This window comes from Chiroxiphia lanceolata, chromosome 1, assembly GCF_009829145.1.
Source record: "Chiroxiphia lanceolata isolate bChiLan1 chromosome 1, bChiLan1.pri, whole genome shotgun sequence".
Lineage (NCBI taxonomy): Eukaryota > Metazoa > Chordata > Aves > Passeriformes > Pipridae > Chiroxiphia > Chiroxiphia lanceolata.
This window is the reverse complement of record NC_045637.1, coordinates 56661152-56675508: the sequence shown is the minus strand read 5'-3', so window position 1 is coordinate 56675508 and position 14357 is coordinate 56661152. Positions and strand designations below refer to the sequence as shown.

Sequence of the window (14357 nt, the reverse complement as noted above, 5' to 3'; positions counted from 1 at the left end):
CACTTAGTATTAATAGAACACTTGACAGTGTATGAAATAAATCAAATTTCAAATGGACTTGAAACCTTAACTAACCTGCCAAGACTTTAGAAAAAGCATGTAGCTCAAAAGTGGAGGACATGGAAAAGGCACTGGATTGCAGAACTTGCTATCTCTTCCCAGTTGTGCCCTGGCAACACCTCAAGGCAAGACTAAAGTGACTACTGCCATGACCTTTCATCCTTGTGCATGGAAAGAAAAAAAAGGGAGGACAATCCAGATCTAGCAGCAAACATGACAGATGACTGATGGACCTATGTTTCAGCAAATATACACAGATACAATGCAAGAATGATAAATAGCCTGTAGTTCAGCAGAAGAACAGTTCTCCTTGGCAACCTGCCTTTTCATGATTGCAGAGAAGCTATTGAAGTCCAAGACAATAACAAAATCAACTCATAAGAACAAATTTGCCTCAAGATTTTGTTTACATATTAAAACTGGAAACAAAAGAAAAAGAGCTAACTTCCTTGGACTTGAAAACATTGGTATTGCTTTCTCATCAACTTGCAAACTGTCAAATTAACAGAAAGAGTAATGCCCTGTTTTCTTCTCCAGCAGAAGTGTCTTTGAGCAACTGTGAACCCAAGCACTATGTCAGGTCCCAGTCACTTCATTTATGAAGCAAATAATAAGCTCCACAGTGTCAATGAGAAAAGGCAAGTTGCTCAAAAAAATGTCAGAGAATAAGCCCTTAAATTAGGCACTTCAACACAGTTTTTATGATACCATCCTAGCTTGAATTTCATTATAACGCTTTAGTCTTATTATCCAAATCATTCACTTAAGCATGTATATTTGAGGAGTCTTGGGATACTACCACTGAGTGTTGGTCTCTCTCTTTCACAGTTGTAACTGAAAAGGTAAAAGGTGAGCACAACACCTCTGTGACCTTGTTTGCCAAAATGTAGATTTGTAATTTCCCATGTGAAGGATACCTCCAGAAACTCCGAGTGTCAAGGACAGAACAGAAATTGAGAAATTATTCCATCTTCTCAGCTCTGAATGCAAGCAACTTCCAAGCAGGGACCACAGAGATCCTGAGGCAGTCTGCTTCTTACAGGCCACAGCTGTTTTTCTCACTGTCACAGCAGCCACAGAAAGCTTGCTTGGACATCATAGTGAGAGATGAGTCAGACTTCTCTATGCATCAGGAAGTTTCCTCATGCCCAGCACTTCTGAAGATTGGACTGAATCATGCAGATAGGGTAGTTTGTACCAGAGGAGCTATCATGTTGTGGCACAAAACTATGTAGATATTTTTGAAGGAAAAAATTGCTTCTACCAAAGTGCAGTGTGGATGGAATTGCTGTCAGTAATTTATCTACAATGTGAGAGCCTCCTGGGTCTGAGATTTCAAGTTTGAATTCAATATCTTGAATCAGAAATGCCTGACTCTTTTTATTAACTGAAAAGTATAGGACAATAATGGTCTTTCCTCAGGCACCTTTTGACAATTAATAAAGTAAGCTCCTAATTAACAAACCCATAAAGAATGCTAAAACCTACCATCTTACAGTTTAAAATAAATTTCATGCAAAGCTTATATATAGTATGTTTGCTCTCTGCCTAGTATTTATTTAAAACCCTTTCCCACTGCAGCTGGGAAAACTATTTCTAACCACCAAAGACAAGTGCAAAACACTTGGGACATAGAACAATTGACATTGTTTAAGGTAACAGGGAGAGCTTTCATCGGAAGCATATTACATATCCCACAGATGCTGGTTATCTCCCAGTGCTGGAACTGATAAATGATGTACAGCACGAGTGAATGCTGAGACACAGCTACACAGACAAAAGGGAACCTAAGAGGAATTCCTTGACAGCAAGAAACAACTCATTTTATGAAGAGAACAGGTATGGTATTTATTTTTCCTTTGCACATCTGTCTTATTTTCTAAAATTGGGGACTTGTTTTTGACTCTCTCAGGGTTCTCTGTTTCAAGACAGAGTCTTGGTCATGACAGCAGCAAACCCTTTGTTTCTTGGTGGCCAGGATGGGTTTACACAGGTGTAGGTGTTGATCAAGAGCATATAAAGTTGGTCTTGTAAAGGTCTTGAGAAAGCAGTGTGTACTCAAAAGGGGTTCTGTGATTCAATACGCCTCCCTTTTACCCCATCATCCTAGTTTTCCTCCTTTCACTTTATCTGCTCCTGTGTTTTTCTGAGTTTCAAAATGTCTGAGTTGTCCTAAAGAGCATCTCTGTTGTTTTGAAAGGCAGTACAGGTTTTCGAGATTGCTGTTTTTGGCTGAGGTGGAGTTAATCTTCTTCACATTTGCTAGTATGGGGCTATGTTTTGGATCTGTGCTGAACACAGATTTGACAAGATAGAGATGTTTTTGTTAGTGCTGCACAGGGCTTACACAGAGCCAAGGCCTTTCGTGCTTTTTGCCGTGCTGACAAGGAAGTTGGGAGTGTACAGGAGGTTGGGAGGAGATGCAGCCAGGACTGCTGACCCTAACTGATCCAAGGGATATTCCAAACCATATGACATCATGCTTAGTATATAAAGTGGGGGGAAGAAAGAGAAAAGGGGGGCACATTTGGAGTGATGGTTGCCCATAGGAAGCAGTGAATTAATTCCTTGTTTTGCTTTGCTTGCATGTGTAGCTTTTGCTTTCCCTATTAACTTGCCTTTGTTTCAACCCAAATGTTTTCTAGCTTTTATCCTTCCGATTCTCTCTCCCCAGTCCCACTGGTGGAGGAACAAGCAAGTGGGTGCATGGGGTTTGGTTGATGGTTGGGGTTAAACCATGACATCAGACTAAGCTGCCTCATATATTGAACTGTGTAAAGAGCATTTGCAACTAATTGAAAACACGTATACACTTCACAGATGAATGCCTCAGTCATTATCTTTCAATTATGAATCTTGGCTCGCTCTATTCTTCAATATCAGTTTTTGAAACCACCTTCAAATCCTGACCTGTAAGCTCAGTAGCTTGTGTAAGATCTGGAAGATAAAGAACACTCTTGGCTCCGTATTATGTCAGATCCTATTTATGGGGAAACGTAAAAATTATAGTCTACAGGGACTACAGTGCGGCACATATTTAATAGAATAGGTATAATTTTATCAGAAACACCAGATTTTGAAAGCAGAAATCAAAGAATTTGCAATATATTATACCAGGCTCTGATCTAGTTCCAGCAATAATAGGAGAGTCTTTAAAAGAAATCATAGTCCTTTATCCACTTTTCTCTTAGGTTCTGAACTACTGACAGAGTCAGTGTGACTCACTGACACTGATCCTGGAGTTACTGAGGATGTTTTAAACTCACCACAGTGTAGATGACAGTAGATCCATTTTAAGTGGTATCATTCAGCAATCATGAGAACATACAAACTTCAATACTTTCAAAAATTGCTTGTTTTAACAGTTTTGCTGCTGATGTTATAGTGGGGTTTTTTTGAAAAGTGTTTCTCTTTAAGCAATTGCTAACAGATATGTGTGAATATTCTAATGCAAACTTTTTTATTATTTTTTTTAAAAACGTTCTGTTGAAAGCAATATGAATAGGTGGAGAAATGTAACTATTCACAAATTGCTTTGTTTTACACAGGAAGGAAAAATACTTTTATATTATGTATATAATACATATAATACATAATTACCTTTACAAATGTCAACTGCTCTACATCCCCAGTGATTTGTACTTGTCTTTGGTGGTTAGAAACAGCATTCCCAGCTGCAGTAGGAAAGGGTTTTGAATAAATACTAGGCAGACAGTAAACATACTATATATAAGTTTTGTATGAAATGTATTTTAATATATATATTGTTATTCTTTAACAATTTTAAGTTTTACTTGCTTTTCAAGTTTTAGTTATTTTATTGAAATGATCTATTTAGGAATTTATTTCATTTTAGGAAGACAATATATACAAAATTTGAAATTAATTTTTAATTATAAGATAAAAAATATAGAGATTATCAAGTTATATCTTTTTATGCTAAGTTTTAATTTTTATTGAATTCAGGACCCTTACATGCCAGAGAAACAATATATATTTTTATATATATATAAGTGGTTTATAGCTAAGAATAGAAATATGAATAAGCTAATCCACATTTTCACATTTGATTTCATAGACTTTATTTCTCAGTTCAGCTTTATAATATAAACACGGAAAATATTACAAGTCATACCATGCCTCCCATGATCATTGTCACTATGTCCAGTGTAAAATATTAGATAGGTACAAACTGATCAGAAAGTAATTTGGCTGGTCACTGGAAGAACAATTTGATCATCAGAAGATAGTATATTTTTTACTCCTATTCATTCTTTCAGAATTAGTCCTAGAGCTCAGAATTATTCCATGGATGAGGTAGCCCAGCTTTAAGGAACAAAATAAATTAACTCGATTAATCATCAATCCATTTGATCAGTGGAAGGTGTGATATAACAGTAAACTATGGTTAATGAATTTTCTTTCAGTCCTGAGAAACCACAAATAGAAGTATGATTTTTCTGTTCAATTTCTATGAATAATTACAGGTCTCTATGCAAAATGTCACACTGGCTTTATAATAAGTGGCACTTTTTATTCTTCTAATGCTTGCTGAGATTGAGAAGAGGCTCAAGGATTTACTTGTCCTCTTCTTTCCAATCAGTAGTAGTAAGACTGACTAAGCAAAGATGTTTCAGTATTCTGGTTTTGGGTCATGACGTGGTAGACAGACAGATCCAATTACCCCTCCTACCCTGGCTGAAATAAGAGTCATGTTTTGAACTGTAACGGACAGGAGTGAAAACTCCTCTTTTCCCCAGGAAAAGATCATGAAGAGAGATGGGAAGAGTAATCAGTATTCATGTCTGCTCTTTCTCTTACAGTAGAATCACATTTTTATCCTTGTATCTGAAAGAGGAGAGAGGTTTGAAGATTTTTTTTAAGTCTGGGATGCATCTTACTTTTTCATTCCACAATGGTGGTACAAAGCCCACCTCACCACAGTATTATGTTTATGATACCTTAAAGAAAATCAAACAATGAGTGAAAGCTTTATGGCTGCTGTGAAGGATGAAATATTTCTATGCAGACAGAATGGGATGGGGAAGGTTGTTTGCATATTTTCTTATGGGCTATGATTTGAAATTGCAAATCTAACAAAATAAGCAACAAAAATTTATGTTTCACGGTCATAGTTGTTTTCCGTACTCTGAACCCAGAGTTATCCCTCCCATGGAAGAAAACTGAGTTGCATTTTCCTCTGTAAAAGTGCTTTTCTTTGTGCTGCCTGCCTGGCTATGCTTAGTCTTCAGTTGGATAACTCAATTTACTTGCTTATGAGATACATACTAGCCACAAATATTCATTCTCTGTGCCTCTTCAGGAATGTAAAGAAATACCCACATTCCCCTTTATTAATTTGTTAAAGAACAGGATGGTTCAGTTGCCCCACGGTAAAGTTTATTTGTCTAGAAGCTTTAGTATATTGCAGTACACAGAAATTGTACAACTGATACTACATTTATGAATAACACATTAAGAAACAGTGCCCACAGTGGACAGGATATAATCCCACTCTTCCTACAGAAGCCAAATACATCCATCAGCAGAGTTCAGTCTAATGACAGTGTACACAAATTGAATCCTTTTTCTATTTCCCTACAAATAGACTGATGTAAGTCACCAAAAGAAATAGAAGTCATTGCCTTTTCAGTCCGTCAGATCAACGATCCATGAATAAGGAAGCATTCATGCCAAGAATTAGAATAGATTGGAGATCTGTTTCTTTTGTCTTCAGTGTACTTGAAAAATAGAGCCCATTATGGAGATTTGTGTATGCATTGGTTTTCTTGTTGCATTTTGTTTTTTTTCTGGTATAAATCCATTTTTTTCAAGACTTTCAAGACTTTATTTCAAGATACAAGCACAGAATTAATATACCAGTGCAGTTATAAAGGAGATATCGAAATGTGTGAAATGTACACGATATTTTAAATATGAAATGCATTTTACCATCTCTATAGTTGCAGTTTTATGTACAATTATTTCAATGATTTACTACAAATCAGATCTTATACTTGCACAACATATTTATTTGAGTATAACTGAGGTTAACCAAGTGAGATGAGAGAAGAGGAAAACTCTCAGGTAAGATAAGACTGTCTTTTAATAAGTTCAACTGCGGTTGTTATTCTGCTGTGAAGTAACAGATTCAGGACAGTGAAGATCACTTCCGAATAGAAGAAGTCAGTGAAGTGAAGTCTGGTGTTTTTTTAGTATAATTTGCTACATTTACAAAAGTTCATGAGTGCATCCATATCAGAGGAGAATAACAAGGAACACACAGAAGTTCCTGTTGTAGAATGTGATTAAAGCATTAATGACAACTCTCTGAGAAGTAGAATTATATAAAAAAACCCACTTAAGCAGAAAAATGAAACAAAACTTTACAGGCCTTTTTGTGAAGTCCACCAAAACATTTCCAATGCAATATTGCCCTTCTTTCATTCTTCCACAGCTATAACCCTACTTGTGTACTGCAACAGATATGACAAAACTGTTTAAAACAAACGCAGCCTACAGGCCTTGTGTGATTACATCTTCACACATTTAAACAAAATATCAAATGAAAACTTTCCATTTAGACAATAACAACAAATCTTAAATGAAACATTTTTTTAAATTAACTCTGTTAACTTTCAGTCATCATTTTAAGCTTAGTGAAAAATCACATTTATGTATTAGAAGTACCTTTCTTCTTGAAAAGAAAGTTTTCATGTTCCCTTTGCTGATATGTAACTTATTCAGACCTTGCTGATTCATTCTTAATTCACATAGACTCTGTGGAAGGAACGTGACATCCAACAAAAACAACACAGAAGACCCAAAAGATTTTGTTGTAATAAAAACAAGCATCTTTACTGAAATGCATATTGCTTGGGCAACAAACAGCACTTTCATTGTGTTCTATGAAATAATGTTTAGAAAACAGGTTTTGTTGGATTTTTTTAAATAATGAGTGTAAATATGAGTGTATATGTGGGAGTGTATGCATATATTTTTTAACTTTATCAGTCATACTCACACAAAACAGTACAATTTTGACTTGTGATGCTCTAGGGGAAAGAAAGGTACATCTACCTCTCCCAACTTCTTTATTCTTTCAAGTTTTAATTTTTGAGCCAACAATTTTATCCAAGCATCTGCCTCAGTAAGCTACAAGCAAAACAGATATAATCAATACTGGCTCTTTTTTTTCTTTGGTTGGTTGCTTGGTTTGGGTTGTTTTTTTCATAAAATTCATGAAGTTTCTGTTAGAAAACACAAAAGCAAAATCTCTCAGTTAAACAAAAAAAGGGGAATGCTCAGCACAGACAAGATGATAACAAGCAAAGCAATTTGCGATGAAAACTGTTCCTTTTTGATTTATCCAGTTTGGCCAGACTACTGATTGTAACCTTTCTTAGATTTTGAGTTTCAAAGGTGCTCTTGGACTGTGTAGTCTCTGTTACATTGGATAGACAAATTGTCTTAGTGTGATTTAACTTACTAAATCTAGGGAAAACTGTAGTCTTGAGGATAGTTACATATGACTGTTTCATTAAGGAAAAGAGGTTCTTTATAGACTCATGTCCTCTCCTTTTAAGTATCAGATATGAAATGAAAAACCAGAACTAGTGGCAGATGAAGTTCAAACATTCATGATTAATAAAGTTGTTGAAAATTCAACAATAATCTCCTGTGAATATAAAAAGGCTAACTGATTTGTTATTTTTCTGTTTAAGGCTTTGAAAACTGTACTGGTTCTTTTAAAAACACCAGGGAATCATAGAATATCCAGTTGAAGGCAAGGAGTATTACAGAAGGAGGAAAAGGTGGAGGAAAAAATTTGAAATGTGAGATTGATAGTCCATACAGTTTTATGTGTGTGATCTTTATGGCAAAAAGCATTAAGCTGCAGTAAAACGATGTTGATGACATGGCTTGGCTGTTATAGGACATTTATTGTCTGATTCCCAAGAATGTCATGGTAGACTCACTGGGATCTTAAATTTAATTACTTGTATTTCAGATGAAATTGAGAGAAAAAAGGGGCAGGAAATAATAAAAATATCTTAGAAGAACACAGATCCTATAAACAATTGCGAGGCCAACAATAATCTTTAAATTATACAATGCATTGCAAGCTGATCAGGATGTTTCTGTTTTTAATACTAAAGATAACAAATATTATTTCATGTGTGTGTATGTGTGTGTGTGTGTATAAACATACGTGTATATAACAATAAAATATGCTTTATGAACTTGGGCTGTTGATCGTAAGTAGAAGTTAATAAAGTGAACTGACTGCAAATGGAAGATATGGTCAGATCAAAGGTACAAATGCAGTGCTTAGTTTCTAAAATTATGGATTAATTCCAAAGCATAGAAAATATTTTTTTGGAGATAGGTTTTAGAACAAAAAAATGCATCAGCCTTTAGTATTTATTATTTGATTTTTATAAATGTGTGAAAAATGGAATTTAGACATCACTGCTGAGATGTGAAAAAAGCAAAAGTTAATATAGTTCTACTTTAAATTTTATTTATGTTCTTTATATTCACTATTATTTCCTCTTTAATATCTGTGATCTTAATTCTTTAGAAAATCTCAAAGTGCAGTGAATTTAGAAATCAGACCTTCACACTAATCCCTTACTGGCTCATTGAACTGATTTAAGAAAGGGTATAAATTCAAATTTGAAACTTCTATCTCCATGCTAGATTCATGTGCTTCAGTGTAATCAATAATGCTATGTCTATAAGAATCTTTCTGTTGGTAGGCATTGGTTACATAAAAATTACTTTAGTTTAACTAATGTGAAGACAGCACTGCATCATTGAGCCACAGACTCTCCAACAGTGAATGTTTTCATCAAAAATCTATAACCTTTCTTACAGATGCTCATATGTGTATGTTTAGTATCCAAAAAAAAAAAAAAAGAAGAAAATTTTTATCATACCAATATTATAAATGTAATGGACCAAATACTCTTGATTTTTCTCAAGGAATCTCAAGTATGATTTCTATTGCAGATATCAATTCACTCTTGATCTTCAGTTTAAAGGAAGACATGTAACATGTCAGGAACATAATCTTATTACAGAAAGATCATTATGTCCTATGGCCCATGTAAATCTGACTAAAGGCGAAAGTACAGACAACCTGGAAAGTGAGATCACTTGTAATGAGCCACTTGTAATGAGCCATTGATAGCTACTTTCACTTCTCACTTTCGCAGAAATACTGTAGTTAACATTGCTTCAGCATAAGAACTCCTTAAAAAAAATCAAATTTCATTTTACAGTTAGCTAAGAATGATATTGAGGAAGAAATGAAATAGTAGTTGACAGCATTTTACCATTACCTAGCAAGACTTTTTGCCATGATATCAGCAAATTATTGTGCAAGCAAAGACTGGACTGGAGTTTCAAACCTTTACTCTCAGAAAATCTCCTATGTGTATCTGAGACAATCTAGAAGACTATGTCCATCTTTTCAGGAGGTAATTTTGAGGAAGACTGTGCAGCCAAGATACGAGAGCAGGTAATGTAAACATTATTCATCTATTTTTTACCAGACGGCTTGAACATTGGATAAAGTAGTTAAAACAGCAAACTCGGTGTTAGCTACGTAGGCCTCCAAAGCAGAAACTGTTTCCCAGAAATCTCAGTGCTGTTGAAATAGACTGCTAGCAAACCATAAAGACAATTTTGATGTCTCTGTGTGACCATATCACAATATCTGATACAAATACCCTTGAGCTACTGTGGTTATTTCTACCAGTACAATATTGATGCTATTTCATAGCTTGCTTAACCCAGGCCTTTTATAACGATAGAAAAAGAAATAGAGGAAACAGAGCAACTGTGATCAACACTTGAAAAAGCGGGGGAGAAATACTTTCTTCATTGAAAACTTTACCCAAATTTTGAATTAAGACATAGCTTATTATAGAAATGGAAACAGAAATAACTGTGCTGCACTTTTAATTTAATGTAATTTTACATATTTGTTCTGCATTTTTTCTTTCTTTGCTTAGAATGTAAAATCCTGAAACACAAGTGTATAAACTGAGTGTGGATGTGTATTACCTGTGTTGTCCAACTGAAAGAAACAAAACAATTTCTATAGCTAATAATTCATAAGCTTCCCATAGCATAATCTCAGTTACATAAAAGGGACATTTTATTTACTAAATGGTCTTTGACATTTGAGTTCAGTTATTGCCATGGCAGAAGACGAACTGATTAGGTCATTTGCATCATCTAAGTGGAATTCTGAGTAATATCATTCAATGGGTCACTGAGAACAGAAAACTGATTGTATCCCATCAAATCAGGCTTTATAATCAAGCAAATAATACTCGGAATGTATCATTAGTCTTTACAGATACAAAGTCTGTTTGGGTGATATTCAGATAAGGAATATGGACTTTGAATTTGAAAAGGATGCTTAAGAGGGGGATAAAAAGCAAGCACTAAGAAGGAGGAGGAGAAAAACACCTTTCAAGTGAATTCGTGTTTGCAGCCAAACTTATTCACGTTAGACTGATTTGATCACATTTAAATGTTCTGTGAAGCAACCAATAAAATGTGCCCACATTTCAAGAGGAACTCTCCAAACCAACCTTAAACAAACTTCTATAGAAATGTTTAACTTTGTCTGCCTGAAACACTTGACATTCAGTCAACCCTAAATGGCTCCAGTTAGTTCAAACTCTAAAATGCACTTTCATTTAAAATGTATACCAGCACTGGAGATGTGTTGAATCTGCTGAGTATTAAGTTAGTCTTTGTCAGCAGAACGTTGCAGGGATTTAAACGTATGTTAACAAATTACCTTCACTCAGAACACCAACTTGACCTGAGTCTCCTGCGTTATAAAATTCAGCATGATCAAACAAAGAAAGGAGAGTGACAGTCTAGGTTAGACTCCTTTGGAATTGTAATGTTTTCACTTTCAATACAACTGGTAAGAGTTTTAAGAAACTGGAACATATCTTTTATTGAACGGAGTATGAAAAAATCCTGAAAATAATACTGTGTTTAACCTCTATACTATAAGGAACATATATTCACACATGTCTGTATATCTTGCCTTAGGCCAGTGTCAAAGAAGAGAGGTTGTTCAATCCTGTAAGGTACTGAGTATTCTGGCTGTGATCCAGCAAAGCACTCAGCTATGTTTTTAAATTTAAGGACATGGATCATGCCACTAACTTCAATGGGATTACCCTTAAAGATAAACTAACCTTAAATGCTTTGCTGGATCACAGCCACAGTGCTCAGTATTGGGTGAATGCAAATCCAATCTGAGATGAGAGCTTTCCTTTCTGTGTTTCCAGTGAAGGCTCACCAAATACATAAAAAGTTCTTTTCAGAATAGAGAGTTCATATGATAACCAGACTGAATAGGTTCAGAAGGGTGGGTGATTAATTAATCTTGGGATGCTTGTGCTCAAGCAAACAAACAAACCAGCCAACAAAAAACATACTTTGACTTTCCAAGGTTCAGATATTCTTTTTTTTTCATATAACATAATGACTGAGTATGGACAGGGATACAGATAAAGCAGAAGAAACCAAGTAAAAGGGTGGAGATAGAGGTAAACAATGTTCTCTATTTTCCTTTGTCAAATTTCTTTCCTGATTTTAGCTGTGGCCTCCATTACTTCCATAATTGAAAAGAACAAAAAGTTTAAACGTATATGAATACCCTCACAGAATACACGCCAATTGATATCAGACAATAGAGTCTATCTAATTAGACATAAATTAAATTCTTGTGGGATTGATGCTGTTCCATCTTAAAACAGTAGGAAAGTAAGCTTAGGAAACAAAGAATATTTCAAAAAGCAAAAGCAAACCTGTGCTTTTCAGCATTATATATTAAGATTACTAAATTTTTCATTTGGTATGCAAGTTTTGAACTTTCCTCATTTCCAGTCAGTGTAAAGGAGACCTGGTTAGAGCACTAGAGCCTGCTGAAGGAAGACACAGGAACCATACTTGTCTTTCAAAAAGTGAAGGAAGTGAAAAGAACCTATCATATATACACTTCCACCATTCACCTATTCTTGATGTGCAGCAAGAAAGGTTTGTCCCCGTTTTTTCTTTGCTTGTTAATTATTTTCAGGCCCAGCTGTCAACTGATTGGGCAAACCTGAAAATTTATCTTCAAACAGTAGCTGTCACAACAATTATGTTCAGATGGTGAAATGGGCTGTGCAACACTGTTTCACCAGGGTGATTATATAACTTGAACAAACATGGGGTAACTGCAGCATCCTGGACAGCCTGACTGCCAAAATGACAGCCAAGTCACATTAAGCTTTCTGCAAAAAAGAAAAAGAGAACATGTCCCCTAAAATAGCATACAAAAACCTAGGGCTGTTTCAGCAAACTTGGCCACATGTGGCTTTCTCGAAGATTTGAATCATATTTTAAAATAATACGCAATACACACAATAGGACTCCATATTTCAAGGGAAATAATTAAAGACAGCATCACACTTTCTAGCTAACAGCTCTCATTGTAGCAATGGCCAGCTCTGGCAAAAGTCTGCCACAGTGCACCCTGAAGTACAATCAAATCAAACTGATAAAGAATTCTATCAGAGGTTACTGAACATGAAACACTTTTGAACTACAAAGTGCCCAAGCAACTCAGCATGTGTACTTTTTTTCCCCCCTAGGTGTATCTTATTCCCACAATTCAACTTCTCACCTTTTCATCATATCCATCAATTTCTTCCTTGTTTGAGAAACAATCGTGTCCTAGGAATCTCTTGAACTCATCTATACCCTTTTCTTCTTGAACCTTGAACCTTGTTCTACCGCTTTATTATTTTTATAGAAGCCATACTCTAATTTTCTAATTACTCCTAGATCCTTAATGCAAAAAGATGTTCTTCACAACCAGAATCTGTCACCAACACTTATCAGGTTCTTTCATAAACTGGAAAGCTTTTGATTCACCTCTTGAAATTTGAAGAATGATCTCTGGTTATGCAGATACATTTTATGTCTTCACCGAATATGCGTAATGTTTTAGGATATGTTTTCTTAGCTATATTCCCATAGATCTACCTTTTTAACTACCTAATCAAGTCAGATAAAACCATAAACCTGATATCTGGTTTCCATCATACATAGAATTTATCTTTCAATTTATGAAGCAAATAGATAAGACGTAACTAGTTGTATGCAGTATATAAATTCATTGCCTAGTCTTCTGAAATGCCTTTGCAATTTTTTACAAAAGCTTCATTTTGTTTGACTGAAATTTCCACTTGACTCCATTATGTGAAAATATTTTAATCTGTAGTTCATTGATCCCTGTCTAACTCAAATCAAGAGATACTTACACTTTCGAAGTCCAATATCTCTTCCCTATCACCTGTAAAAATCACTGCAGTGACCGTAACAAGTCTTTTCCTGGAAGGCAAATGTCCTTCGGGAAATTCATCAGCAGAACTAGAATTCTTCAGGAACTTCATCAAAGAGACTGAGAATTAAAGGCATTCGGAAAGATAATATTTTTCTGGGGTTAGACTTAGTTCTGAACTAAGGCATTTTGGTGAAGTGCTCTACTGGTTTTTGACTGTTGTAATACCTTGCTGAGGCCCCCAGCAGCTGGTTTAGGGTGATCTCAGATCAGTCTTTTATCCAAGCTCTTGGTTTGTTTGATCAAATTTGTTTGTTACCATCACACTGATGCTAATTTCGGTTTTCAGCACTTAAGCAAACTCCTTTGCAAAGTCATTGCTCAGTGTTCACAGTAGCAACACACAACAACTGAGCTCTTGATTTTGAACACAGAATATCACATTGGCAGGCTTACTTAAACTGAAGGTGCTCATTAACTCTAAAGAGAAATCTCCAGCTGTGAATATGAATGAAGTTAAGATCAAAATGAAAGGTAAAGCCTGAGTTTACACTTCAGTAGGAAAAGAGGAACTCAGAATTTTTACAGTTTATCTTTTAGATTCAGAAAGAAAATGAACAGAACAAATGTCACACAGAGTATGGAGGCATGTTTAGGCAGAGAAAAGTAGAATATTTCCTTTATTTTACAGTCATCAGATTTAATCCCTTCTTTGGATGTAGTTCAATGAGACAACATTGGTGTTTCAAGGGGGTTGAGGTATCTCCCTCTTCTTCCTCCTCTAAAATAATTTCTCTCATCTCCAACTACTTCTTTCTCACTTCATATTTACCTGAATCTCTGTGCAGCAATCCCACTTCTCTTGTGTCCACTCTGACACATCTGCTCTTGAAGGGAAATGCACGTAAGAGATTGTGAAAGCAAGGGG

At 35.3% G+C, this 14357-nt stretch overlaps 1 protein-coding gene across 3 annotated transcripts in view; it reads left to right on the top strand.

Moving 5' to 3' along the window:
- The first annotated feature begins 1792 nt into the window (after window positions 1–1792).
- Window positions 1793–14357, top strand: part of LOC116798261 (cadherin-19-like) — a 120092-nt gene continuing 107527 nt past the window's right edge. For 2 of the 3 annotated variants that reach the window (XR_004360868.1, XM_032710534.1), the window contains exon 1: window positions 1793–1899. The gene's annotated coding sequence lies outside the window, so the exon portion shown is untranslated. Of the gene's footprint in view, window positions 1900–7784; window positions 7896–14357 lie in introns of all 3 variants that reach the window. The other variant, XM_032710543.1, reaches the window with a different exon arrangement.